This window comes from Triticum urartu, chromosome 1 (assembly GCF_003073215.2).
Source record: "Triticum urartu cultivar G1812 chromosome 1, Tu2.1, whole genome shotgun sequence".
Taxonomy (NCBI): domain Eukaryota; kingdom Viridiplantae; phylum Streptophyta; class Magnoliopsida; order Poales; family Poaceae; genus Triticum; species Triticum urartu.
The window spans coordinates 107,299,758-107,326,643 of NC_053022.1; positions in this window are offsets into that span (position 1 = coordinate 107,299,758).

Here is a 26,886-nt window from a genome sequence, read left to right on the forward strand (position 1 = left end):
TACATTGGGCATCTAAATTGGCCACCAGTGCAAATAAACGCAACAGCAAAAGAAGTCCATAACTTAAACAACTTCAGAAGAGCTCAGGAAACGTTATCCTGGGTATCCACCATGCTGGCAATAAGCTTAGCAAGGTTATCAGGTTTCTCCTGTTTGGCGCTAGAATCCTCCAACGCTTGTTGTTGCAACAGAAAGTATGCATCTAAATTCTCTAGGGACTTCCTCAGTCCTTCGGCTTCTTGTCACAACACAGCTGATCGATGTATTTCAGCTTGTAGTTGAGACTCAAGAAACCAAACTGATTCAGACAGTGAGTTCAAAGAGCTCGTGCCAGCGGTAATGGCTAGCAACTTGAACACTACATCAAGACAAGACTTTGGGGTTGTCTCACTATCTTCAAGATAGTTTTCCTTAGCTATTTTATCAACTTTGTTGGAGAACAACAAGGATGTCTCACTATCCTGAACCTTATCTCCATTACTTCCTTTACCATTGCTTAATAAGGTACTCTTCCCCAATATTTTGTCAGCATTCTAAAAGAAGAAACAAGCAGACACATAACAGGTTTAGCATGTAGTGTATGAAGCTCATTTCGGTGAACCCGTTCAGTAGTAAGGTGGACATGATTAAACTACCAAGTCCTCTATTGCGAAGTAGTACATAATAAAAGCATCAAACAAACATATACCTATGTGCTATGGTCACTGCATTGTCTTGACAAATCAAAATAGAGACACAGTTCAAATCATATCAGTTCAAGACAAAGCATCATTGAAGGAATACAAGTGCCGAAAACTACACGGCACAACAAGATTTCAGATGGGTACCACGGGTATACATGTACAACAACACTATTGGCTCTGTTGTGATGCTAATAATGTGCATGATATGAGAAGTCAACTGTATACACAATTGAAATTGAAATCAATAGAGCAATCTAGAAGAGTAAACCAGTTAAAGAAACATGTTTAAACATACCTGTTGTGCCATTGGAGTTTCGACTGGATCCTTCAATTTAGAAATAAGTTTGTAGGGGTAAATACAGTGATAGAAGAGCAAAGCAGTATGCACCATAGCAATGGAATCTTAAATGAGAACAATTGTTCTTTAGGTTTAAGCACTTGTTCTACATGAATAGAGTATAGTAAGACACATGCATATAGTACTTGAAAATAAAAATTATTTCATAGACCTTACCACATTCTTGCACTAAAAAAATACACTTCCGTGATGATACGTGTCTGTCACAGTAGGTCAAGTTTTCTGTCATGCATGTACATCCATGACGATTTTATGACAGAATCAAGATAGTCATACATGTGCTGTCGTAGAAGTGTTCCATGACATTGCATAAATTATCATCATGGTAGTGTCCACTTCCATGATGGTAAATGGCGCGTCATGGAAGTGCTTTCGTCAAGGGTAACGACACATGGCATCCACCGTAACAAGTCGCCGTTAAGCTATCGGGTCCTGTTTTGGATCCGATAACCCGTTAACAGCCCGAACCAATGGGGATTTTCCATGTGTAAAATTCTTATTGGCCGGAGGAACCACGTGTTGGCTCACCTTGGGACAGATGTCATCCACGATTGGACAGTAGGCGCCTGATACGTCTCCAACGTATCTATAATTTTTGATTGCTCCATGCTATATTATCTACTGTTTTGGGCAATATTGGGCTTTATTATCCACTTCTATATTATTTTGGGACTAACCTATTAACCGGAGGCCCAGCCCAGATTTGCTGTTTTATGCCTATTTCAGTGTTTCGAGGAAAAGGAATATCAAACGGAGTCAAAACGGAACGAAATCAACTGGAGAAGTTATTTTTGGAAGGAAACCTATCGGATAGACTTGGACCCTACATCACAAGATGAAGGAGGAGCTCACGAGGGTAGGGGGCGCGCCCCCCCCTTCGGTCCACCGACGTACTCCTTTCACCCATATATACCTACGTATCGTAAAACTTCCAGGGAGCACAATAGATCGGGAGTTCCGCCGCCAGAAGCCTCCGTAGCCACCGAAAGCCAATCTAGACCCGTTCCAGCGCCCTGCCGGAGGGGGAATCCTTCTTCGGTGGCTATCTTCATCATCCCGGTGCTCTCCATGATGAGGAGGGGGTAGTTCTCCCTCGGGGCTGAGGGTATGTACCAGTAGCTATGTGTTTGATCTCTCTCTCTCTCATGTTCTTGAGGTGATACAATCTTGATGTATCGCAAGCTTTGCTATTATATTTGGATCCTATGATGTTTCTTCCCCCCTCTACTCTCTTGTAATGAATTGAGTTTCCCCATTGAAGTAATCTTATCGGATTGATTCTTTAAAGATTTGAGAACACTTGATGTATGTCTTGCCGTGGATATCTGTGGTGACAATGGGATATCACGTGATTCACTTGATGTATGTTTTGGTGACCAACTTGCGGATTCCGCCCATGAACCTATGCATAGGGGTTGGCACACATTTTCGTCGTGATTCTCCGGTAGAACTTTGGGGCACTCTTTGAGGTCCTTTTTGTTGGTTGAATAGATGAATCTGAGATTGTGTGATGCATATTGTATAATCATGCCCACGGATACTTGAGGTGAAATTGGAGTATCTAGGTGACATTAGGGTTTTGGTTGATTTGTATCTTAAGGTGTTATTCTAGTACGAACTCTAGGGCTGTTTGTGACACTTATAGGAATAGCCCAACGGATTGATTGGAAAGAATAACTTTGAGGTGGTTTCGTACCCTACCATAATCTCTTCGTTCGTTCTCCGCTATTAGTGACTTTGGAGTGACTCTTTGTTGCATGTTGAGGGATAGTTTTATGATCCAATTATGTTAGTATTGTTGAGAGGACTTACACTAGTGAAAGTATGAACCCTAGGCCTTGTTTCCTAGCATTGCAATACCGTTTACGCTCACTTTTATCACTTGCTACCTTGCTGTTTTTATTATTTCAGATTACAAATACCTTTATCTACTATCCATATACCACTTGTTTCACCATCTCTTCGCCGAACTAGTGCACCTATACAATTTACCATTGTATTGGGTGTGTTGGGGACACAAGAGACTCTTTGTTATTTGGTTGCAGGGTTGCTTGAGAGAGACCATCTTCATCCTACGCCTCCTACGGATTGATAAACCTTAGGTCATCCACTTGAGGGAAATTTGCTATTGTCCTACAAACCTCTGCACTTGGAGGCCCAACAACGTCTACAAGAAGAAGGTTGTGTAGTAGACATCAAGCTCTTTTCTGGCGCTATTGCCGGGGAGGTGAGTGCTTGAAGGTATATCTTTAGATCTTGTAATCGAATCTTTTTGTTTCTTGTTTTAGCACTAGTCTAGTTTATAAAAAAAACTAAAAAATGGAATTGAGTTTGTCTCATACGCTTCATCTTTTTAATATCTTTCGTGAGTATGATGGAAAGGAAAATTGTGCCAAAGTGTTAGAAGAAGAATGCTATAAAATGTTTGGCACTAAATATTTGAATGATGAGCATGATTGCAATGTTGTTAGTATGAATTCCTTGAATATCCATGATGCTAATGATATGCAAAGCCACAAGCTTGGGGAAGCTATGTTTGATGAAGATGATATATTTTGTCCCCCAAGTTTTGATGAGCAAATTTATTATGATGAAAGCATGCCTCCTATCTATGATGATTATCGTGATGACACCTATGCTTTAAATAATAATGATAACCATGAAACTTGTAATCTTGATCTTAATTTTCAATCACATGGTAGTTATTTTGTTGAGTTTGCTCCCACTATTATTCATGAGAAGAATTTTGCTTGTGTGGAGAGTAGTAAAATTTCTATGCTTGTAGATCATGAAAATAATGCTTTAGGTGCTGGTTATGTTCTTGAATTCATTCATGATGCTACTGAAAATTATTATGAGGGAGGAATATATGCTTGTAGGAATTGCAATAATATCAAGTTTCCTCTCTATGTGCTTAAAATCTTGAAGTTATGCTTGTTTTGCCCTCCTTTGCTAGTTGATTATTGTTCCCACAAGTTGTTTGCTCACAAAATCCCTATGCATAGGAAGCATTTTAGACTTAAATGTGCTAGTCATATTGTTCATGATGCTCTCTTTATGTTTCAATTCTTATCCTTTATGTGAGCATCATTGAAATCATCATGCCTAGCTAGGGGCGTTAAACGATAGCGCTTGTTGGGAGGCAACCCAATTTTATTTTAGTTCCTTGTTTTTTGTTCCTGTTTAGTAATAAATAATTCATCTATCCTCTGTTTAGATTTGGTTTTATGTGTTTAATTAGTGTTTGTGCCAAGTAGAACCTTTGGGAAGACTCGGGGAAAGTCTTTGCGATCATGCTGTAAAAAACAGAAACTTTAGCGCTCACGAGAATTGCTGCCATTTTTATTTGGAGAGTGCTATTTAGTTAATTATTTTTGCAGATGATTAATAGATAAATTCCTCAGGTCCAGAAATTTATTTGAGAATTTTATGAGTTCCAGAAGTATACGTTTGATCCATATTACTACAGACTGTTCTGTTTTTGACAGATTCTGTTTTCGATGTGTTGTTTGCTTATTTTGATGAATCTGTGAGTAGTATCGGAGGGTATGAACCATAGAGAATTTGGAATACAGTAGATATTACACCAATATGAATTTATAATGAGTTCATTACAGTACCTTATGATGGTGATTTGCTTTCTTATACTGACGGAGCTTACGAGTTTTCTACTTTAAGTTTTGTGTTGTGAAGTTTTCAAGTTTTGGGTAAAGATTTGATGGACTATGGAATAAGGAGTGGCAAGAGCCTAAGCTTGGGGATGCCCAAGGCACCCCAAGGTAATATTCAAGTACAACCAAAAGCCTAATCTTGGGGATGCCCCGGAAGGCATCCCCTCTTTCGTCTTCGTTCATCGGTAACTTTACTTTGAGCTATATTTTTATTCGCCACATGATATGTGTTTTGCTTGGAGCGTCAATTTATTTTGTTAAGATTTGCTTGCTGTTATTTAGAACAATGTTTTGCATCTTTTATTTCAATAAAAGTGGCATTAATAGTCTTTACTATGCCTATGTTACAAGTATACATGTTGCTGTTTGAAAACAGAAAGTTTACCGCTGTTGCAATAATTCCCTGGAAAAGTCAAAATGTGATAAAATGTTGAAACCTTTTGCATATTAAGATATGATAAATTTAGTACAGTGGGAATTTTCTTTAATAATTTTTGGAGCTAGGGAAGTATGGATGTTGCTGCATTCTTTACAGACTGTCCTGTTTAGGCAGATTGCTGTTATGTTTGCATTGTTTGCATATGTTTGCTTCTTTAATGATTCTATTTGAGGATAGGACTATTAAATATGCATAGGCATTTAGTATGCAATGTTGAATAATAATTTTAGTGATTTGCTACAGTAGAGTATGATAAGTTTTTTGCAATGGTTTATACTAACTTATCTCACGAGCCCTTGTTGAGTTTTGTGTGGATGAAGCTTTTGAGATTTAGGGAGATCGTGATATGAGAGGAATTAAGGAGACACAAAAGCTCAAGCTTGGGGATGCCCAAGGCACCCCAAGATAATATTTCAAGAAGTCTCAAGCATCTAAGCTTGGGGATGCCCCGGTTGGCATCCCACCTTTCTTCTTCAACAACTATCGGTTAGTTTCGGTTGATCCTAAGTTTTTGCTTCTTCACATGATGTTTGCCATTCTTAGAATGTTATTTTATTTTGCTTTGCTTGAATAGAATACCAAGATCTGAAATTATTAAATGTTAGAGAGTCTTCACATAGTTGCATAATTATCCGACTACTCTTGATCTTCACTTATATATTTCGGAGTAGTTTGTCATTTTCTCTAGTGCTTCACTTATATCTTTTAGAGCATGGTGGTAGTTTTATTTTGAAGAAATAGATGAACTTTCATGCTTCACTTATATTATTTTGAGAAGTCTTAAATAGCACGGTAATTTGCTTAAAATCCTAATATGCTAGGCATTCAAGAATAATAAAATTCTCTTATGATTGTGTTGAATACTATGAGAAGTTTGATACTTGATAATTGTTTTGAGATATGGAGATGGTGATATTAGAGTCATGCTAGTTGAGTAGTTGTGAATTTGAGAAATACTTGTGTTGAAGTTTTTGATTCCCGTAGCATGCACGTATGGTGAACCGTTATGTGATGAAGTCGGAGCATGATTTATTTATTGATTGTCTTCCTTATGAGTGGCGGTCGGGGACGAGCGATGGTCTTTTCCTACCAATCTATCCCCCTAGGAACATGCACGTAGTACTTTGTTTCGATAACTAATAGATTTTTGCAATAAGTATGTGAGTTCTTTATGACTAATGTTGAGTCCATGGATTATACGCACTCTCACCCTTCCACCATTGCTAGCCTCTCTAGTACCGTGCAACTTTCGCCGGTACCATAAACCCACCATATACCTTCCTCAAAACAGCCACCATACCTACCTATTATGGCATTTCCGTAGCCATTCCGAGATATATTGCCATGAAACTTTCCACCGTTCTGTTTAGGACACACTCCATCATTGTCATATTGCTTAGCATAATCATGTAGTTGCCATCGTATTTGTGGCAAACCCATCATTCATAATTCTTTCATACATGTCACTCATGAGTCATTGCATATCCCGGTACACCGCCGGAGGCATTCATATAGAGTCATATCTTGTTCTAAGTATCGAGTTGTAATTCTTGAGTTGTAAGTAAATAAAAGTGTGATGATCATCATTATTAGAGCATTGTCCCAGTGAGGAAAGGATGATGGAGACTATGATTCCCCCACAAGTCGGGATGAGACTCCGGACAAAAATAAATAATTAGGACAAAGAAGCCCAAATAAAAAAAGAAAGAAAAGAGGCCAAAGAATCCCAAATAAAAAAAAGAAAGAAATATGCCATAAAAAAGAGAAAAGGCCCAAATAAAAAAATAAAAAAATGAGAGAAAAAGAGAGAAGGGACAATGCTACTATCCTTTTACCACACTTGTGCTTCAAAGTAGCACCATGATCTTCATGATAGAGAGTCTCCTATGTTGTCACTTTCATATACTAGTGGGAATCTTTCATTATAGAACTTGGCTTGTATATTCCAATGATGGGCTTCCTCAAAATGCCCTAGGTCTTCATGAGCAAGCGAGTTGGATGCACACCCACTAGTTTCTTTTGTTGAGCTTTCATATACTTATAGCTCTAGTGCATCCGTTGCATGGCAATCCCTACTCACTCACATTGATATCTATTGATGGGCATCTCCATAGCCCGTTGATACGCCTAGTCGATGTGAGACTATCTTCTCCTTTTTGTCTTCTCCACAACCACCATTCTATTCCACCTATAGTGCTATGTCCATGGCTCACGCTCATGTATTGCGTGAAGATTGAAAAGGTTTGAGAACATCAAAAGTATGAAACAATTGCTTGGCTTGTCATCGGGGTTGTGCATGATTTAAATATTTTGTGTGGTGAAGATGGAGCATAGCCAGACTATATGATTTTGTAGGGATAGCTTTCTTTGGCCATGCTATCTTGAGAAGACATAATTGCTTAGTTAGTATGCTTGAAATATTATCATTTTTATGTCAAAATGAACTTTTGTCTTGAATCTTTCGGATCTGAATATTCATATCACAAGTAGGAAGAATTACATTGAAATTATGCCAACTAGCATTCCACATCAAAAATTATCTTTTTTATCATTTACCTACTCGAGGACGAGCAGGAATTAAGCATGGGGATGCTTGATACATCTCCAACGTATCTATAATTTTTGATTGCTCCATGCTATATTATCTACTGTTTTGGGCAATATTGGGCTTTATTATCCACTTTTATATTATTTTTGGGACTAACCTATTAATCGGAGGCCCAGCCCAGATTTGCTGTTTTATACATATTTCAGTGTTTCGAGGAAAAGGAATATCAAACGGAGTTGAAACGTAACAAAATCAACTGGAGAAGTTATTTTTGGAAGGAAACCTACCGAATAGACTTGGACCCTACGTCATAAGATGAAGGAGGAGCTCACGAGGGTAGGGGCGCACCCCCTGCCTCGTGCCCCCCCTTCGGTCCACCGACATACTCCTTTAACCCATATATACCTACGTATCGTAAAACTTCCGGGGAGCACAATAGATCGGGAGTTCCGCCACCAAAAGCCTCTGTAGCCACTGAAAGCCAATCTAGACCCGTTCCGGCGCCCTGCCGGAGGGGGAATCCTTCTCCGGTGGCCATCTTCATCATCCTGGTGCTCTCCATGATGAGGAGGGAGTAGTTCTCCCTCGGGGCTGAGGGTATGTACCAGTAGCTATGTGTTTGATCTCTCTCTCTCTCTCTCGTGTTCTTGAGGTGATACAATCTTGATGTATCGTGAGCTTTGCTATTATATTTGGATCCTATGATGTTTCTTCCCCCCTCTACTCTCTTGTAATGAATTGAGTTTCCCCTTTGAAGTAATCTTATCGGATTGAGTCTTTAAAGATTTGAGAACACTTGATGTATGTCTTGCCGTGGATATCTGTGGTGACAATGGGATATCACGTGATTCACTTGATGTATGTTTTGGTGACCAACTTGCGGGTTCCACCCATGAACCTATGCATAGGGGTTGGCACACGTTTTCGTCGTGATTCTCCGGTAGAACTTTGGGGCACTCTTTGAGGTCCTTTGTGTTGGTTGAATAGATGAATCTGAGATTGTGTGATGCATATCATATAATCAAGCCCACGGATACTTGAGGTGACATTGGAGTATCTAGGTGACATTAGGGTTTTTGTTGATTTGTATCTTAAGGTGTTATTCTAGTACGAACTCTAGGGCTGTTTGTGACACTTATAGGAATAGCCCAACGGATTGATTGGAAAGAATAACTTTGAGGTGGTTTCATACCCTACCATAATCTCTTCGTTCGTTCTCCGCTATTAGTGACTTTGGAGTGACTCTTTGTTGCATGTTGAGGGATAGTTTTATGATCCAATTATGTTAGTATTGTTGAGAGGACTTACACTAGTGAAAGTATGAACCCTAGGCCTTGTTTCCTAGCATTGCAATACCGTTTACGCTCACTTTTATCACTTGCTACCTTGCTGTTTTTATTATTTCAGATTACAAATACCTTTATCTACTATCCATATACCACTTGTTTCACCATCTCTTCGCTGAACTAGTGTACCTATACAATTTACCATTGTATTGGGTGTGTTGGGGACACAAGAGACTCTTTGTTATTTGGTTGCAGGGTTGCTTGAGAGAGACCATCTTCATCCTACGCCTCCTACGGATTGATAAACCTTAGGTCATCCACTTGAGGGAAATTTGCTATTGTCCTACAGACCTATGCACTTGGAGGCCCAGCAACGTCTACAAGAAGAAGGTTGTGTAGTAGACATCAGCGCCTATGATACGTCGACACGTGGCATGACCCAACAGAGGCCCATTCCGGTGAAAAGGCCGACCAATTTGACTTGGTCAGAAGGTAGCGGGTCGGCCTACGGAAAGCCTTTTAACAGCCTGTTCGTATATAGCCCATTTACGGCCTGCTAACTCACAGCCTGTTAGGGCCTATCAGAATTAAGCCCGGTAGCTTCATCTGGGCCGTCCAATATGATTCCAGCCCATTATAACTTTCGACCCATGTATGGACCACGACGTATTTCGGCCCATACAGGCCCTTTGCAACTCTTGACCCATTAACGGCCCGTGGTGAAACTGGCCCGTAATGAACAGTGTACCGCTTTATACCCATTAACGACCCATTATTCCATTGGGCCTTTTCCAACCCGTGTTATCTTTTGGCCTTCTTAGGGCCCATTTATTCTTGGGATCATTTCCAACATTCGGTTACTTACAACCCGTTAGTGGTCTTTTCTTCTTGTGGGCCAAATTCAACCCGTGGTTACAGTCGGCCCGTTTGTGGCTCGTTAATCCGTTGGGCCGTTTTCGTAGCGTCATCAAATATGGCCGGTTAACGATGGCCCGTTATGGTCGGCCCATGAACGGACTATTCCAACTCTAGCCCGTTTACGACCCATAATGCGGTCTGTTATTGACCCATGTTTGGCCAATCGATCATACGACACATAGAAGGCCCATTGATGCTGGGGACAATTCCATTTCTGCCCCTAACTAGAACCCACTACTCAAATTTGCCCTTAATTTCAATGTGTGCTCAAATTTGCCCCTGTGCCGTTAGTTGCCCTTATAGAAATGCCCTTTTGTGCCGTTACTGTCCGGTCAAACAGCTTTGACCATCTCGAAAAAATTAGGAAAAAAAAATAAAAAAATCCGAAATTTTGTGGGATTGAAGCTACTCATGTGCGCAAGGTGCGTGAAAATTTTCGTGCTATTTAGACATGCCAGGAGCTCATGGCAAAGGAAAACAATAAATCTGTACATCTTTGAATTGTAAATTCAGAAAATATCAAGAAAATTCAAAACCATAAGAATTTTTCTGGCATCCAAGATGCTCGGGTGCATAAGGCATGTGCAAAATTTTGTTATCAAATGACATGCGAGAAGCTCTCACAAAAAAACAAAAGAGTGTATTTTTTACAATTTTTTTCTGAGACAAATTTTGTTTTTCTCTCCACGAGCTCCTACAATGTCCAAACACAACAAAATTATGCACACACCTTCCACACCTGAGCATCTTGGATGCCAGAAAAATTCATATTTTTTTGAATTTTCTTGCTATTTTTTTGAATTTACTGTTCACACGCGTACACATTTACTGTTTTCCCTTGCCACAACCTCCTAGAATGCCCAAACAATGTGAAAATTTGCATGCACCTTGCGAATGTTGGTACCTTCGATGCCACAAAATTTCAGATTTTTTTGATTTTGTTTGCTATTTTTTTCGAGATGGTCAAAGTTGTCTGACCGGATGGTAACAACGCAGAAGGGCATTTCTATAAGGGAAACTAATGGTAGAGGGGAAAATTTGAGCACACGTTGAAATTAGGGGCAAATTTGAGTAGTGGGTTCTAGTTAGGGGCAGAAATGGATTTGTCCCTTGATGCTATGGCCCGTAGAAGGCCCATTGATGCCATGGCCCGTAGAAGGCCCATTGTTTCTACAGCCCGTAGAAGGCCCATTGTTTCTACGGCCCGTAGAAGGCCCATGGTCACTATAGTAAATATGTAGCCCATGGTTATTGTGGCCTAGTTTAAAAAATAGGTTATTGCGGCCACTAGCAAACCACGAAAGAAGAACTGCACTGACTACAAGCAAACAAATAAACAAGACAACAAGGAAATAAATAAGCAAGCAACTTACGCTAGGCTATCACGACTATTACACAATTACATCCACTGGGCATCAAAGTTTGCCACCAGTGCAAATATAGGGAACAAAGCAGCATATCACATACACTGGTTGTCAAAGTTGGTGACCAATGCAAATAAATGCCGTAGCAAAACAAGTCCAGAACTGAAACCACTTCAGAAGAGCTCAAGAAACAATATCCTGGGTACCCATAATGCTGGCAAGATGGTTAGCAAGCTTATTAACTTTCTCTTGTTTGGCGCTTAAATCCTCCAGCGCTTGCCGTTGCACCAGAAAGTATGCATCTTAATTCTGTAGGGACTTCCTCAGTCCTTCGGCTTTGTGTCGCAGCACATCTGATCGATGTCTTTCAACTTGAAGTTGAGACTCAAGAAGACGAATTGATTCAGGCAGTGAGTTCGAAGAGCTTGTGCCAGCAGTAGTGGCTAGTAACTCGAACACTACATCAAGACAAGACTTTCGGGTTGTCTCACTGTCATCAAGATAGTTTTTATCAGCTTTCTTGGAGACCAACAGGGATGTCTCACTATCTTGAACCTTATCCGCATTACTTCCTTTACCATTGCATAATGGGGTACTCTTCTCCAATTTTTTGTCCGCATCCTAAAAGAGAAACAAGCAGACACATCACAGGTTTACCATGTTGTATATGAAACTCATTTTGGTAAATCAGTTCAGTAGTAAAGTGGATAGGATAACAACATGAAAAAAACATATATCTATGTACCATGGTCACTGTATGGTCTATATCATTCTAGTTTTTGTTTCCAAATCAAGATAGAGACATAGTTCAAATAATATTTATTCAAGACAAAGCAGAATAGACAGAATATAAGTGTGGGAAACTACAGAGCAATAACAACACTTGTAATGTGCATGACATGAGAACATAGCCGTTTATTCAATTGAAACTGAAATCAACATAGAGTAAGTTACAACAGCAAACCAGTTAAAGAAACAAGTTTAAAACGTACCTGTTGCGCCACTGGAGTTTTAATTCCATCCTTCAAATTTGAAAATAGTTGGTATGAGTAAATACAGTGATGCAAGAGCAAAGGAGTATGAACCATAGCTATAGAACCTGACCTGAGAACAATTCTTCTGCTGCTTTAAATGTTGAGTTGGGATTCCGAGTGGTGGTCCTCGTGCTTTGGGCACTGCAGTTCCCTTACTAACTGCTCGTGTTTGGGTGCTCTGTGGTGGAGATAGTGCTGTGTCAACTGGAACTGGTTTACTATCTACTAGGGTTGGGGTTAGAAGGGGTGTAGCTGGTTCTCTGTCCAACTAGGTAGGGGTACAATCTATGAGAGTCTGGGGTTATGTGTGGTGGGGTTTGTTCTTGGGAAAGTACAACCGTGGTTCTATCTGCATCGACTGGTAGCTCTATCTTTTCTGAAGACCGTGTTGAAGGAAATATGCCCTAGAGGCAATAATAAAGTTGTTATTTATATATTTCCTTATATCATGATAAATGTTTATTATTCATGCTAGAATTGTATTAACCAGAAACTTGATACATGTGTGGATACATAGACAAAACACTATGTCCCTAGTAAGCCTCTACTAGACTAGCTCATTAATCAAAGATGGTTAAGTTTCCTAACCATAGACATGCGTTGTCATTTTATGAACATGATCACATCATTAGGAGAATGGTGTGATGGACAAGACCCATCCATTAGCATAGCATATTGACCATTTAGTTTTATTGCTATAACTTTCTTCATGTCATATACATATTTCTTTGACTATGAGATTATGCAACTCCCGGATGCCGGAGCAATACCTTGTGTGCTATCAAATGTCACAACGTAACTGGGTGATTATAAAGATTCTCTACAGGTATCTCTGAAGGTGTTTGTTGGGTTGGCATAGATCAAGATTAGGATTGTCACTTCGAGTATCGAAGAGGTATCTCTGGGCCCTCTCGGTAATGCACATCATAAGAAGCCTTGCAAGCAAAGTAACTAATGCGTTAGTTACAGGATGATGTATTACAGAACGAGTAAAGAGACTTGCCGGCAATGAGATTGAACTAGGTATGATGATACCGACGTCGAATCTCGGGCAAGTAACATACCGATGACAAAGGGAATAACGTATGTTGTCATTACGGTACGACCGATAAAGATGTTCGTAGAATATGTGGGAACCATTATGAGCATCTAGGTTCTGCTATTGGTTATTGATCGAAGATGTGTCTCGGTCATGTCTACATAGTTCTCGAACCCATAGGGTCCGCACGCTTAACGTTCGATGACGATTTGTATTATGAGTTATGTGTTTTGGTGACCGAAGATTGTTCAGAGTCCCGGATGAGATCACAGACATGACGAGGAGTCTGAAAATGGTTGAGAGGTAAAGATTGATATATTGGACGATAGTATCCGGACACCAAAATGGTTCCGGAGTGTTTCGGGTATTTATCGGAGTACCGAGGGGTTATTGGAACCCCCGAGGGAAGTAATGGGCCATATGGGCCATAGGGGAGAGGCAAGGAAGCCCACAAGGGGTGCCCCCCCCACGGGGAGTCCGAATTGGACAAGGGGGGCATTTCCTTCCCCCTCTCCCTCTCCTTCCCCCTTTCCCCCTCCGGTAGAAGTAAGGGGGGGGGGCGAATAGGACTAGGAGTCCAAGTGGGATTCCTCCCCACATGGCGCGCCCTAGGCCGGCCTTCTCCCCTCTCCCTCCTTTATATACGGGGCAGGGGGCACCTCTAAGCACATCAATAGTTTCTTAGCCGTGGGCGGTGCCCCCCTCCACCGTTTACTCCTCCGGTCATGTTGTCATAGTGCTTAGGCGAAGCCCTGCCCGGATCACTTCACCATCACCGTCACCACGCCCTCGTGCTGATGAAACTCTCCCTTGATACTTTGCTGGATCAAGAGTTCAAGGGACGTCATCGAGCTGAACGTGTGCTGGACTCAGAGGTGCCATATGTTCGGTACTTGATCGGTTGAATTGAGAAGACGTTCGACTACATCAACTGCGTTAAACTAACGCTTCCACTTTTGGTCTACGAGGGTACATGGACACACTCTCCCCCTCTCGTTGCTCTGCATCTCCAAGATAGATCTTGCATGATCGTAGATTTTTTTTGAAATTGCATGCTAGGTTCCCCATCACGTGTTGTTACTCCCTTAGATACTGCCATCACCCTCGCCAATTCAAATGGCTGATGAACTAGAAAAGTAATTGAATGTACATACATTGTATGATAGACAGGTGCAACAGATAGTGGGGAATTAAAGAGGGCATGAAATAATTCACATTTATGTTGTCTAACCAATCAGGATAGCTTGTCACAATTTCACATATATGATGGCTAACTAAACAGGATAGCATGACACAATTTCACATATATGATGGCTAACTAAAAAGGATGGAAACACATAGTTCAAAATATGATGACTATGTAAAGAGGATGACATGATATAACTATATAATGTGTTTATTAAATAGGTTGGCATGCCATAATTCACATACATGCCACCTATGGAAACATGATTGTCGTGGGTTTGTCACGGCAGATGTCCTCGTGAAAGGACTTAGTCGTGGAGCCATCGCTACGGGTTAGCTTAAAGGGGTTAAAACCGGACAAGGGGACACGGGAAGTTTTTATACTAGTTCGGCCCCTTCGATGAAGGTAAGCCTACGTCTAGTTGTGATTGGTATTGCTGAGGTTTCGATGACCAGGGAGCGAATCCGCTTTGCCTGGCTCTCGAGTTGTTGTCTGTCGTCCTCAAACCGCGGCCGGGTCGTCCCTTTACATACATGTATGTCTCGGTTCCTTTGCATCTTATGTATCACCATGAATGATTTGGAAACCGGTATTTCCTTTCAGCTTTTCATTTGCAATGGCCAAATAGTTTTATGCTTGCAACTGGGCTCCTTCCCAGGTTACCGAAGAACAGCTTAACGGAATGGTCAGGATTGGTACTTTGCCCAAAAAGACTGAGGTCCGGTGGCGAGTTCCAGGAATGGAGAATCCCCCTACCCCTAAGCAGGGTGAGGTAGTGGTATTTGTTGACCATATAGGCCGTGGTTTCAAACCGCCTGGGTCAAAGTTTTTCCGGGATGTGCTTGCCAGTTTCCAGCTCCATCCTCAAGACATTGGACCCAACTCGGTGTCTAATATATGCAATTTACAAGTCTTATGTGAAGTGTACTTACAAGAAGAACCAACTGTTGAGCTATTCCAGGATTTTTTTCATCTGAACCGGCGCACTGAATTTGTAGACGGACCCAACACTGAACTTGGTGGCGTCTCTATTCAAAAAAGGAAAGAGGTTGAATTCCCTCATGCCAAGCTGCACAGTCACCCCAAAGATTGGAACCAAACATGGTTCTACTGTAAAGATACTTCCTCTGAAGACGAGAATCCTCTGCCGGGTTACCGCGCCCACCGGCTCTCCAACACTCATCCACTGCCGCAACGTTTAAGTGCTGCGGAACGGGCCTCATATGCCCCTCAAATCGCCAATCTCCGAGCCTTTATGGCCAACGGTTTATCAGGAATCGACTTTGTGCATTTCTGGATATCTTGGAGCATCTTGCCATTAAGCTGCCGCTCCGGTTTAATGTGTGAGTACACTGGTGAATTAGAAGACTCCCAACGCCACATCAACATTCAATTAACCGATGAAGAAGTCACTGAAAGTGTCAAAAAGATTTGAATGAATCGGAATCTGTTTGCTGCCAAACCGGCTTGAACCCCTTCTACACAAAAAACAAACCGCCTGCTGTAAGTGCCGCCTTTTCTGCTTCACACTTGATATCTTGTAGACCGTACAACCTGTGAACATCCTTCTGTTTGTTTATAAATAGGGTGACGATCCGTTCTTGAAGAAGAAACCTGTAGAGAAAGCTGCAAAGCCCTCTCGCCCCAAAACAAAAACCGTCAAGAAAACCTCAAAGCAGAAGGCCGCTGAACGCATCAGCATGGAATTGGATGACGACACAGATGAACCGGAAGTTGAGGTAGAACCTGATTCACTTGGTTCCCTATTTATGCATCTCATTAACAATGATGTTTATCAGGAGGGTGCGGAAGGCAGCCAAGCCGACAATGTAGAGGTAATTGTCCTTTCCTCCGGTTCAGACTCTCTGCCACCGCAAAAAATCCGTCAAGTGATCCGGAAAGTAAGCTTTTCACATCCTCTTGCTCACTTGGATCCAACATTTATTTTGAAGAAGCAGCAGCACGAAGCTCGCCGTACAACCCGGCGCAGCGGCCAAAAGGTCACCTCGACCGGTTTACCTGACACCCCAGTTCAAAAATGCCGATCTGACGTCTCACCTCCTTCTGACAATTCTTACCCCAAGGCAGGTTATTTCCGACAACCTCTTAATCCGTCCGATTCAAATTATCAGGTGACACCTCCCTCATCATTTGGTGAGTCAATAGCAACCCAACTCCCTCCTCTCAAAACTGTAGCTGGGTAAGTACTCAAACCCTTTCTTTGAACATTTTCATATCTTGAATACTATGCTTAATTTCACCTCTTTTATTTTTGTTTGTAGAGCCAAAGCCAGACCCAACAAAAAAGCTCGGGTGAACAATCCGTCTGAAGACCAGGTGGCTCATGAACCGGAGCAAACAGGTGAACCGCACCAAACTGGTGAACCAGAGGATCCCAATCCTGAAGTCACCTTTGATGAGCCACCTCCTCAAGATCACAATATCGATGAACAACCAGAAGCTGATACTGCTGTGCCTGATATTGAACCGGCAGATCCAATCTGGTCTAGTCCGATGAAAGCTACTGAAACTCCATCAACTCCAGATAAAGCTGCTGGAGATGAATAAGGCAAGGTTACCATCACTGGTATTGGTCACACCTCTCCTGGCCATCCTGTAATCTTGGCCCAACATAGTGCCAAGGAAGAGCATGCTGCCATGGAAAAAGGCAAATGGAGCACTGACTTGTCAAACTACGCTCACCTCAGTGCTCAAGAACTCCACTCCGGTTTTCTAAACCGTCTGCACTCAAACCGCAATTATGAAGCCGGTTTGGTGAATTTGATGAAAGAGCGCTATGAGGTATTATTATCACCTTCCTTTCTTAAATCCAAAGTATAGACATTAGCCCAAGTAGCCCCCTAGGACCGGTTTATGATGTTTAATCATAAACCGGGACTTTGTAATATCTTAATCCTTGCATGCTGATCCTCAATATGTCAAGTCCTTAGTAAAAACAAAACCGATACTTCATCATTGTATTCATGTAGTTGGCATCGTTGTAGCCCCAAGGGCCAGTTTAGCTTTGCGAGGTAAACCGGGTCTTGAATCAATGTGTCAGTTTTGAACAGATGTACATTAGCCCCCAAGTGTTAAGGATAATGCTTGCATTGTACTTGAGACTTGTGAAAGATTTGTTGATAATAGAGAAAATAGGCATTATTCCCCAAGTACAAAGTGCATAACTTGTTATACGCTTGGTACTTAGAAAATACATATCCTGTTGTTGACATATCCTCGCCTTTGTAGGCCGAGCTGAGTAAGAGGGATGCTCAAACCGCTGATCTTCAAGAGAACTAAAATCCCAACAAGCAGAGGCTTCCAAAGCCAAAGAGGAGCTGACCAATGCCCTGGCAACTATGGAGAAGTTGAAAGAGACCTTCAACAAGGAGCGTGCTGACTGGGAAACTGAAAAGGCCGGTTTAACCAAGAAAGCCGAGGACACAGAAGCAGCCCTAAAGCCAGTGGTAGACGAACTGACCAGTTTGAAGCGGCAGATTGATGCCTTGACGTCCGCTGTGTTTGGTAAGTACCTCCTTATGCCGTTTGTCTAATTCCTGAGATCTTATCATTGACCGGCTTACCGATACTAAACCATGACAGGCACCCGTATTGCTCATCTGGGCTCTGACATGCGGATGAAGCTTAAAGCGGGGTACACCTTAATAGAACAACTATATTCTGGATCCCAGCGTGCTATTTGCACTGCATCATACAACAAGACGGCACCATCATTGATAAAAGAAACCCTTGATAAACTGGCCATGCTACCAGCCCGGATTACAGAACTGAAGAAGGCAGCCGCAAGAGCAGGAGCGCTGACCGCACTAATCCGGTCCAAGGCATGGATTCCGGATCTTGAAGCGGCAGACATCATTAAAGGATATCCAGGTGTGAAGGAGGACAGTTCAGACTTCAACAATGATGATCTCCGAAGGCTAACAAAGGAGATGCGGCCAATAGCCAGCAAATTGGTGGAGGACACAGACTTATCTCATTTCTAGCTGGTTTACGATACTGAAGGAAAGAGACAGCCTGCTGTGATCCATGATGTTGAAGAACTCGTGCCTCCAATCCGTAAGCATACTTACGCTCCTGACATTGACCCCTCCAGCCTTATCCATGAAGAGGCCATGTTTCAAGCTTCAACCGGAATCGATTAGTCAACGGTTGATTTCCAGCGTCTGGGGAGGGATGAAGAGGAGGTGACTGCACAAGATGATCCTCAATAGTCAAGCCGTCCCGATGAAGCGTCCTAAACTGGCGACCGGTTTATCAGCTATAGTCTGCCACTGCTTGAAACAATTTTTCAATTTTGGGCCGTTTTGAAGCTCCTTGTAATAAGATAGCAGAAACACCTTTATCTGCCGTGCCATCGAGCATGCTTGTGTTGCCTGATATTTGGAAAACTTGTTCCACTTTTGGGATCTTTTTATGCATAGTCCGTTATACTTTGTGTTCCTGCATATAAGAACTTGAAAGCGTCCTAGTGGTTTATCACTAGACGGGTCATGATGCCCAAAAGATATACATAACTTGGATGGATAACCAAGGTTCACCGTAACCAGATAAAATAAATAATTTCTGTAACATACCTCGTTGGCTGACCAACTGCTTGCATGGTAAAGGTGAAAAAACACCAATCCGGAGTGTTGCAACTCCTTGCCCTCTTGTCGGTGCATATAGAAACCATATTGGGCTATAACAGCCGCATAATGCTGGTGACATCTAGTCAAAACCGGATCAGAGCAGTACGCTACTGGTTTAAAAATTGATCATGTACTGACAACTAAGCGCTGAAAGTCATGCCGGGTTGTAACAAACACCGGTTTATTAGAAAAATATTTATAAATCCCTTATCATAAAAACAACAAAAACAAAAGAAATATGCAAGGCTTTTCATGGGCTGCCAGGCCCTAAATCAAGGCTTTTCATGGGCTGCCAGGCCGCTGAGTTAAACCATTTTTCAAAGCCTTTTAAGATGGAACAGAATCTTTAACCAATCACCGGTTTAACTTTGACAAGTTTAGGGTCCATGGGATTAACTTGTCAAACGTTCGATGGGTCATACCAGGTTTACCTGGACGAAGTGGCTTATTTAAAGAGGCAGGATAACCCGGGGTTTTAGGTGAATACACCTGGCGTCCAAGCCTGGCTTGATAGCCTATTACAAGGGTTCAAACTCTTTGTTCTTTGAGAAGCAAGGAGCCCCCAGGTAATATGTGAGCTGTGCTCAGTGGTTACCTATGTTTGAGCTGTGCTTAATGCAACAGACTCTCTTTGGCTCCACATAATTTCCTTTTGGCTTAAAGCCTATCAAGAGGTGTAGCTATGGTGTGAAGACAACCAAGCCCCCTAGTGATATCCCTTTTTGGTTTTAAACCGATCAAGAGGTGTAGCTATGGTTCGGATACGACCAAGCCCCCTAGTGATTTTCTTTATATCCGTGTGGCCATAGAGGCCGGTTTTAACAAAACTCCGCTTTGTCGGTAGAAGCTCTTGTAGGCTCACACATGATGTAAAAACAATAGAGACCCTGCTTTTTTCGAGGCTCCGGTTTATTTGTCACATCCCTAGCTTCTGGTGTTGCCTAGTGTTTGCATCTTGCTTTCATCATGTTTAAATTTCTGAAACTTGAATTGAGGATTGTTGAAACCTCAGAAATCTGATTAAAAGAAGGGCAAGCACCCTTTAAATAGCATTCTGTGAATCCAAAATGCCCTAAAAATAGTTTTTTGAATTTTGGCAAGAGTTATATTTCAAACCAAAATTCTGGAACATTTTTAAGGAATTATTTGGTCTCTGAATTTAAATCAATAATCTATTTGAATTTGGGGATATATTCATAATATATAATGAATATATTTTCGAATGCTTTGAAATGTTTTATGTACTTTTGGATTAGTCCAGAGAGGTAACATAAAATATCTTAGAGTGTTTTGGCACTGTTTTGAATTCATTTTGAATTTTGAATCAGTGGCAAAATGTATAAATAAAAACAAAACAAAACGGAGATAAAATTAGAAAAGGTAACAGTAATAAAAGAGAGGAACCTTACCGTGCAGCCCACCACTGTAGTGGCCTGATGGCCAAAGCCAGCCCGGCCCACCAGGGGTAGCGCTGTCTTCTTCCTCCTGCTAGGAGGAGAAGCAGCTGCATGCCCGATGCGCAGGCGAGCCGCGCTGGCTCCTCCCTGCCTGCGTGCCCCCCCTCGACTGCCTGGTCGCCGCCACGCACACCCTCCGACCCCCTCGTCCTCTCCCCTCTCTCCCTGGACCTCTTTTCCCTCCTCTGGCTCCCTCTCCCTCTCTTCCCGAGCGCACCAGAGGGCGCCGCCATGCTCTACCACGGCTACCGGCCACCCCACGCCTCGCCGACGCGCCAAGAAGCCCCGCCTCGTTCCCCTCTTCCTCCTCACCAAGGCGGAAGGCGCCGGAAGCCCTGTGATGCCGCCAACGTCATCTTCTTCTTCGCCGGTCGCCGGAGATCCTCCTCGCCGCCCCGACTGCTCCGGACCGTCTCCGAGCTCGCTGACCTCCCCGTTCGACCCGCCGTGAGCCTCCGACCCTGCCCATCCCTCTCTTCTTCCCCGTAGGCCTCCGTAGCCACCGGACCGCCTAATCCCGAACCCGCCGCCGCCTGTGCTCGCCGCCGACGCGACTCCGGCGACCAAATGGTCTGCCCGACGCGTCCAACCCACTCACCGCATCGTGTAGATCACGTAGGAGCTGGCCCCGTTCTTCCAGAGCCACCGCAACGACGAGTTCGGCCTCGCCCGAACTCCGACAACCGCAAGGCTCGTCGCCGGTGTCGATTCCGGCTGTCCCAGGCCCGACAACCACCACCACTCGACGCACCGTCGCGCCAGCTTTCCAGAGAGCCAAGTCAAGCTTCGAACGAAGCACCACAGCTCGACTCTGACCTCCGCCGCGCCTGGCCATCGTTGGCGGCCTAACTCCGGTGAAGCCGACGTGGCGATGTCATTAGCCTCTAATGACGCCTTAACTCACACCCTAGTGCCACAGCCGTGTGGGCCCCAGCGCCAAAATTAATTAGTTTAATTTCTGTTTAGATTAGTGCTAATCTTGCGGACCCCACGTGTCAGCTTTGACTTTGGTCAAGTCAATGTTGACCGACCCCACACGTCAGTGACTCATGCCAGCATTGTGTCACTGACCAGTGGACCCCACTGGTCAGGTTTGACCTAGACCGCTGCTGTTGACTTGCTGACGCAGGCATGACGCAGTGCTGACGCAATTAGTTATTTCTAGATTAAAAATAATTCAGAAATTCCAGAAAATTGCCTAAACTTCTAAAAATCATAGAAATTCAACCGGAACTACAAATGAAATAAATTATATATGAAAAATTATCAGAAAAATTCAAGGAATCCATCTGTACCATTTTCTTGCTTGTTTGAACAATGTTTGTCATCTGTTTTGGACAAAACAAATAAAGGACATTTAAATAATCATATATGGAGTTGGAATTTGAATTTTGTATTCAAACCAACTTCATTTAAATCATAACTAGATGCATTAGCTCAAATCACAGCATATTGCCATGTCATGGTCATGCATCATATTGTCGCATATGCATTGATTGTGCTCTTCTCTTTTGCCGATGGTTGTCCCCTCTCGGTAGACGTTGTACCGACGCTGTGATCGTTGACACTGATGAAGACCCAATGATATCTTCAGAAGTTCCAGACAAGCAAAACCCCCTTGTTCATTCCGATAAAATCCCACTCTCTCGCTCCTGCTCTCCTCCTGCTCTCTTTACTGCATTAGGACAACAACGATTCAACTATTACTTGCTGTGTAGTTGAACCCTTATCCTCTGCATGACCTGTCATTGCCATAGTAAATAGATGAAACCCACTAGCATGAGTAGGAGTTGTTTGAGCCCTGATGTGCCACTCATTCATGCTTGTTTGTCATGCCTGCTATTGCTAGAGTTGTGTCAGGTCTGATTCATCGGGGAATTGGAAGGTGATGAACATGTCCTACTGTGTGTGAGCTAAGTGTGTGAACACGATTTGGTAAAGGTAGCGGTGAGAGGCCATGTAGGAGTACATGGTGGGTTGTCTCATTGAAACCGTTCTTAGGAACTGAGTTCTGTGTTGTGATCCATGACCATACTACCACGCATGGGCTCGGAGACCAATGGACCCTCTCGACTTATTAACTGCCTTGTCCTCTGTCCAGGAGTGCAACTAGTTTCTGGTGTTTGTAGGATATGTGTTGGCGGCCGGTGCATAGCGCTGATCCTAGGGGTGGGCTATGATGCGGTAGATACTGCGGTAGATACACCGTGGCACGGTGTACCAGGCGCCCGTTTGGTGTCTCAGGAACCCTGCACACATCGTTTGGGGCTGTGAGCGAAACTCTGGCCGGATCTCCTCGTGGATGGAACCTGAATAGGCGATAAACCTGGACTAGAGACTCATGTGGTTAGTCAGGTCGTGGCCGACTCCCTCGCCAGGCTTCCGCTTGAAGGTTGCCGAGATACACGACGTGTACATGGTGGTAAGTGGCGAGAGCGTGTGTGAAGAAGTACACCCATGCAGGGTTATAAATGATCTATTTGAATAGCCGTGTCCATGGTAAAGGACTTCTGGGTTTCCTATAACAGTTCATAGACAAGTGAAAATGGATACTCTAAAACTCGCAAGATAAGTGTGAGTGCTATGGATGGCCTTCTCGTAGGGAGACGAGAGTGGATCCATAGTGGTGTATTGAATGGTGAACATGTGGACTCGTGTGCGCCACCTCAAAAGAGTTGCTTGCAGTCGTAGTTCAGGTTAGCCACTGAGTCAAAGCTGGCTTGCTGCAGTCAAACTCCACCACCCCCCTTGTTGATACCGATGCATATGTAGCTAGTTCTGATGTAAGTCTTGCTGAGTACCTTTGTACTCACGTTTGCTTAATTTATGTTTTGCAGAGAGATTTCAGTCTCGCTAGTAGTTCCGTGTGGACTTCGACGTTTAGCTTGATACCTCAGCTACGATCTTGTGTCCTTGGCAGGATCTGGTAGATAGTCAGGCTTCTTAGGCTTTTTCATTTATAGATGTCTATACTCAGACATGTTAAGTTTCCGCATGTGTTTTGATTTGTATGCTATGATTGTTGGGTCATGAGAACCATGTTTGTAATTTCTCGCTCCTCGGAGCCTAATGAATAAATACTTGAGTCGTAGAGTTATGTTGTGATGCCATGTTGTATTTACACATATCGAGCATATTGTGTGTATGATTGATATGCTTGGTATGTGTGGGATCCGACAATCTAGTTGTTTATCCTTGGCAGCCTCTCTTATGGGGAAATGTAGTCTAGTGCTTCCATGAGCCATAGTAGTCCGCTACAGCTCGGTTCACCGGAGTCCTGCTAGCCCAGCACTACTGCTCAGGACACTTGACTGGCCGGCATGTGTTTCACTTCGTTCCTGTGTCTGTCCCTTCGGGGAAATGTCACGCGGTGACATCCAGAGTCCTGCCTAGCCTGCTACATCCCGGGTTACCGGAGTCCTGTTAGCCCAGTGCTACAGCCCGGATTCACACGCTGCTGACTGACATGCTCGAAGTTGATTCATGTATGCCTGTCCCCATGCGTTAGTGCCGCTTTGGGTTCACGACTAGCCATGTCGGCCCGGGTTCTCTGTCATATGGATGCTAGCGACACTATCATATACGTGAGCCAAAAGGCACAAACGGTCCCCGGCCATGGTAAGGCGACACCCGTGGAAATACCGTGCATGAGGCCGCAAAGTGATATGAGATGTTACCAGCTAGATCGATGTGACTTGGAATCGGGGTCCTGACAGCGTTGGTATCAGAGCCTGACTGCCTGTAGGATTCCAAGCCATGCGGGTCGAAGTTGAGTCTAGAACTGCTTTAGTTATATAAGGGAATTGATTGTGGAAGGGAACGTAAGGCTCTTTTTACTCCCTATATCTCATGCCCTCTGATCTGAGTCACCCTCTTCTCTTCTATGGGGCTTAAGAACTAGGCTTCTCATCTTTCTATCAAGATCACGTGTTGCTAATCTGTAGAATCTTCGGATTGTTGGTTCCAGGCCTCAATTCAGTTTCTACTACTTTTAGTATGTTGACAGTTGATCTCGGAACCTTGATTTTGTGTTGTTGAGTGGTTATGCCACTATTTTGTAGGATGTCTCAAATAATTTTGAGCATTTACAGCCGTTATGCTGTCCGAGTCATCCCAGGTTTCTAAGTAGTCTGATGCATTTGCAAACCCCTTCCTCCTGTTCCTGATGTCCATTGGGCAAGATTAATCACACTATCGGTCAGTTGAGGTACTCTATTGCCTCGACATATATGTTAGAGCTATTATTATGACCCTAGGTGTTTTAGGGAGTTACCTAGTAATCTAGCCATGTTTTGTGTTCCCGGTATGATGATTCTGGCCACCATTCTCGAAAGCGTCCCGTGATGCCATTTAGTAGTAGGTATTCCGTTCCTGGGTTCTTGAACCCGAGATTCACCCTACTTACCTCCTGTTGATAGTGTTTGCTCGTTCCTTTAGGATATTAGTAACCTTGCGACAGTCCTCGAGGTCCGTGGTATTTCCTTCTTTCAAATACCATGAACCATTAAGGCAGAAGTTCTTTGAACCAAAAGATCACCATTAGAGTACTCCTGAGGAGTCCTCCATTCATAATTGTGACTCTGCCAGTCCTACCTCTCAGGATGGGTTATCCAGAAGCAATATGTTGAACTTGTTCGACATACTAACCTATGCATCCACAACTCAGAAAGATATATGTTCCTTTGAGTTGTCCCTCTGTAGTTGTATTCCGATCCTTGTCTATCAGTTGATAGCCAAGTTTATGTCGTGCATTCGTGTTATCGATGCCTATTATTCTTGTGGTCCATCGAGCCATTCTATTCCGAAATTACTAGGAGAAACAAACCCTAGCACCTCATCCATTTCTTGGACTGGTCAAGGTAGTTGTATTCCGCAGATCAAAATGCCAATCCATCTTTTGTTCTGTTCTACCTCGGAGTATTACCCCCTTTATGTCAGGATTGTCATAGGAATTGCAGCATCTCTCATGAATTCTTGATGTAGTGATACTCTCTCCATCATTATTCATTTCTCGGTTTCTGTGTTGTTGCAACCGGAATGTCGACAAGTGAATCGTCATGTGTGAAATCAATACTCCTAGCAACCCCGTTGCTTGATAGTTAAAGGACAATAACTTCATTCTTAGCATGTTGGTTATTGAATCATCGTTCTAAGGTAGATTGTGCTACCTAATCATTGTTTCTGGTGCACTCTTCGACCCATGTGTTAGGAGTGTGTCAATCCATCACTCTCTTGATCACATTGTTTTGCCCTGAAAAGCAAGATTGTTCTCGAGCTTAGTAACATATCGGTGGTTCGTGATGTTCCGAATATCTTCTTGGAAGTATTACCAGGTTGTCACCTGCCCGCTATGTTGAGTTCGTGATCATGTTGGTTTTCCTCCAAACCGTCCTTTCTCCAAGAATCTATGTTGGATACCCTGAGCAAGTTGGTTAAGCTAAACAACAACTTGGAGATTTGAAAGATAAAAGCTTGTCCGACTCAGTTCATTCCAAAGGGATATCTTGCGTGTGTGTGCGTGTGTGTTGGAGAAAGATGATATCTTCATCAATTGATCCTCGTGGTCAATTGTCGGTGCTATTGTCTTACCCAAACGTTGATTTGAGTGTGGGCTATCGTCAAATCAAATCAGAACCAATGATATTCGTAATGTTGTCCTACTCGTGGTTGATTCCTCGAGCATACATCATTATATTCTTTGGGTCTGACCAATGCTATCACCGTGTTCACTTAATTATGGATTTCCATTTATATGGAAACCTGGATGAATTGTTGTTGAGCCCATTGACAACATCCATGTCCTCTCCATGATTTTGTCGAACATTAAGCGAGTGTTGGAAACTTTTGAAAGCATCTCTTCATGCTAGCTCATGAAGCATATGTTGGATGAAAGAAGTGACTTCCTCTGATTCACGTGCATTTGGTGCAAGTTGCCGCCGTGAGTTCGAGAAAGTTAGTTTTGCTTCCTGTGGAATCATCCCAAGTCAGTCATGCACGTGGGAAGTATTCCATGGTCTGATAGACTGATCATCTTCATTCCATATGAATTCCATAGCACACTAAGCCACTGATTGACCTGTACCAGGAAAAGGAGTTGTTGTGCTATCCTAGGTCATGCACAAGATTTCGATATCCACAATGATGGTTCCCCACCAGAACTCGGTAGTGTTTTATTATAAGACTACTGGGACAACGTGTTCACATGTTGTAGCAGAACCAGCTCATGTTTTGGAGCTTGCTATCGCAGTTCATTC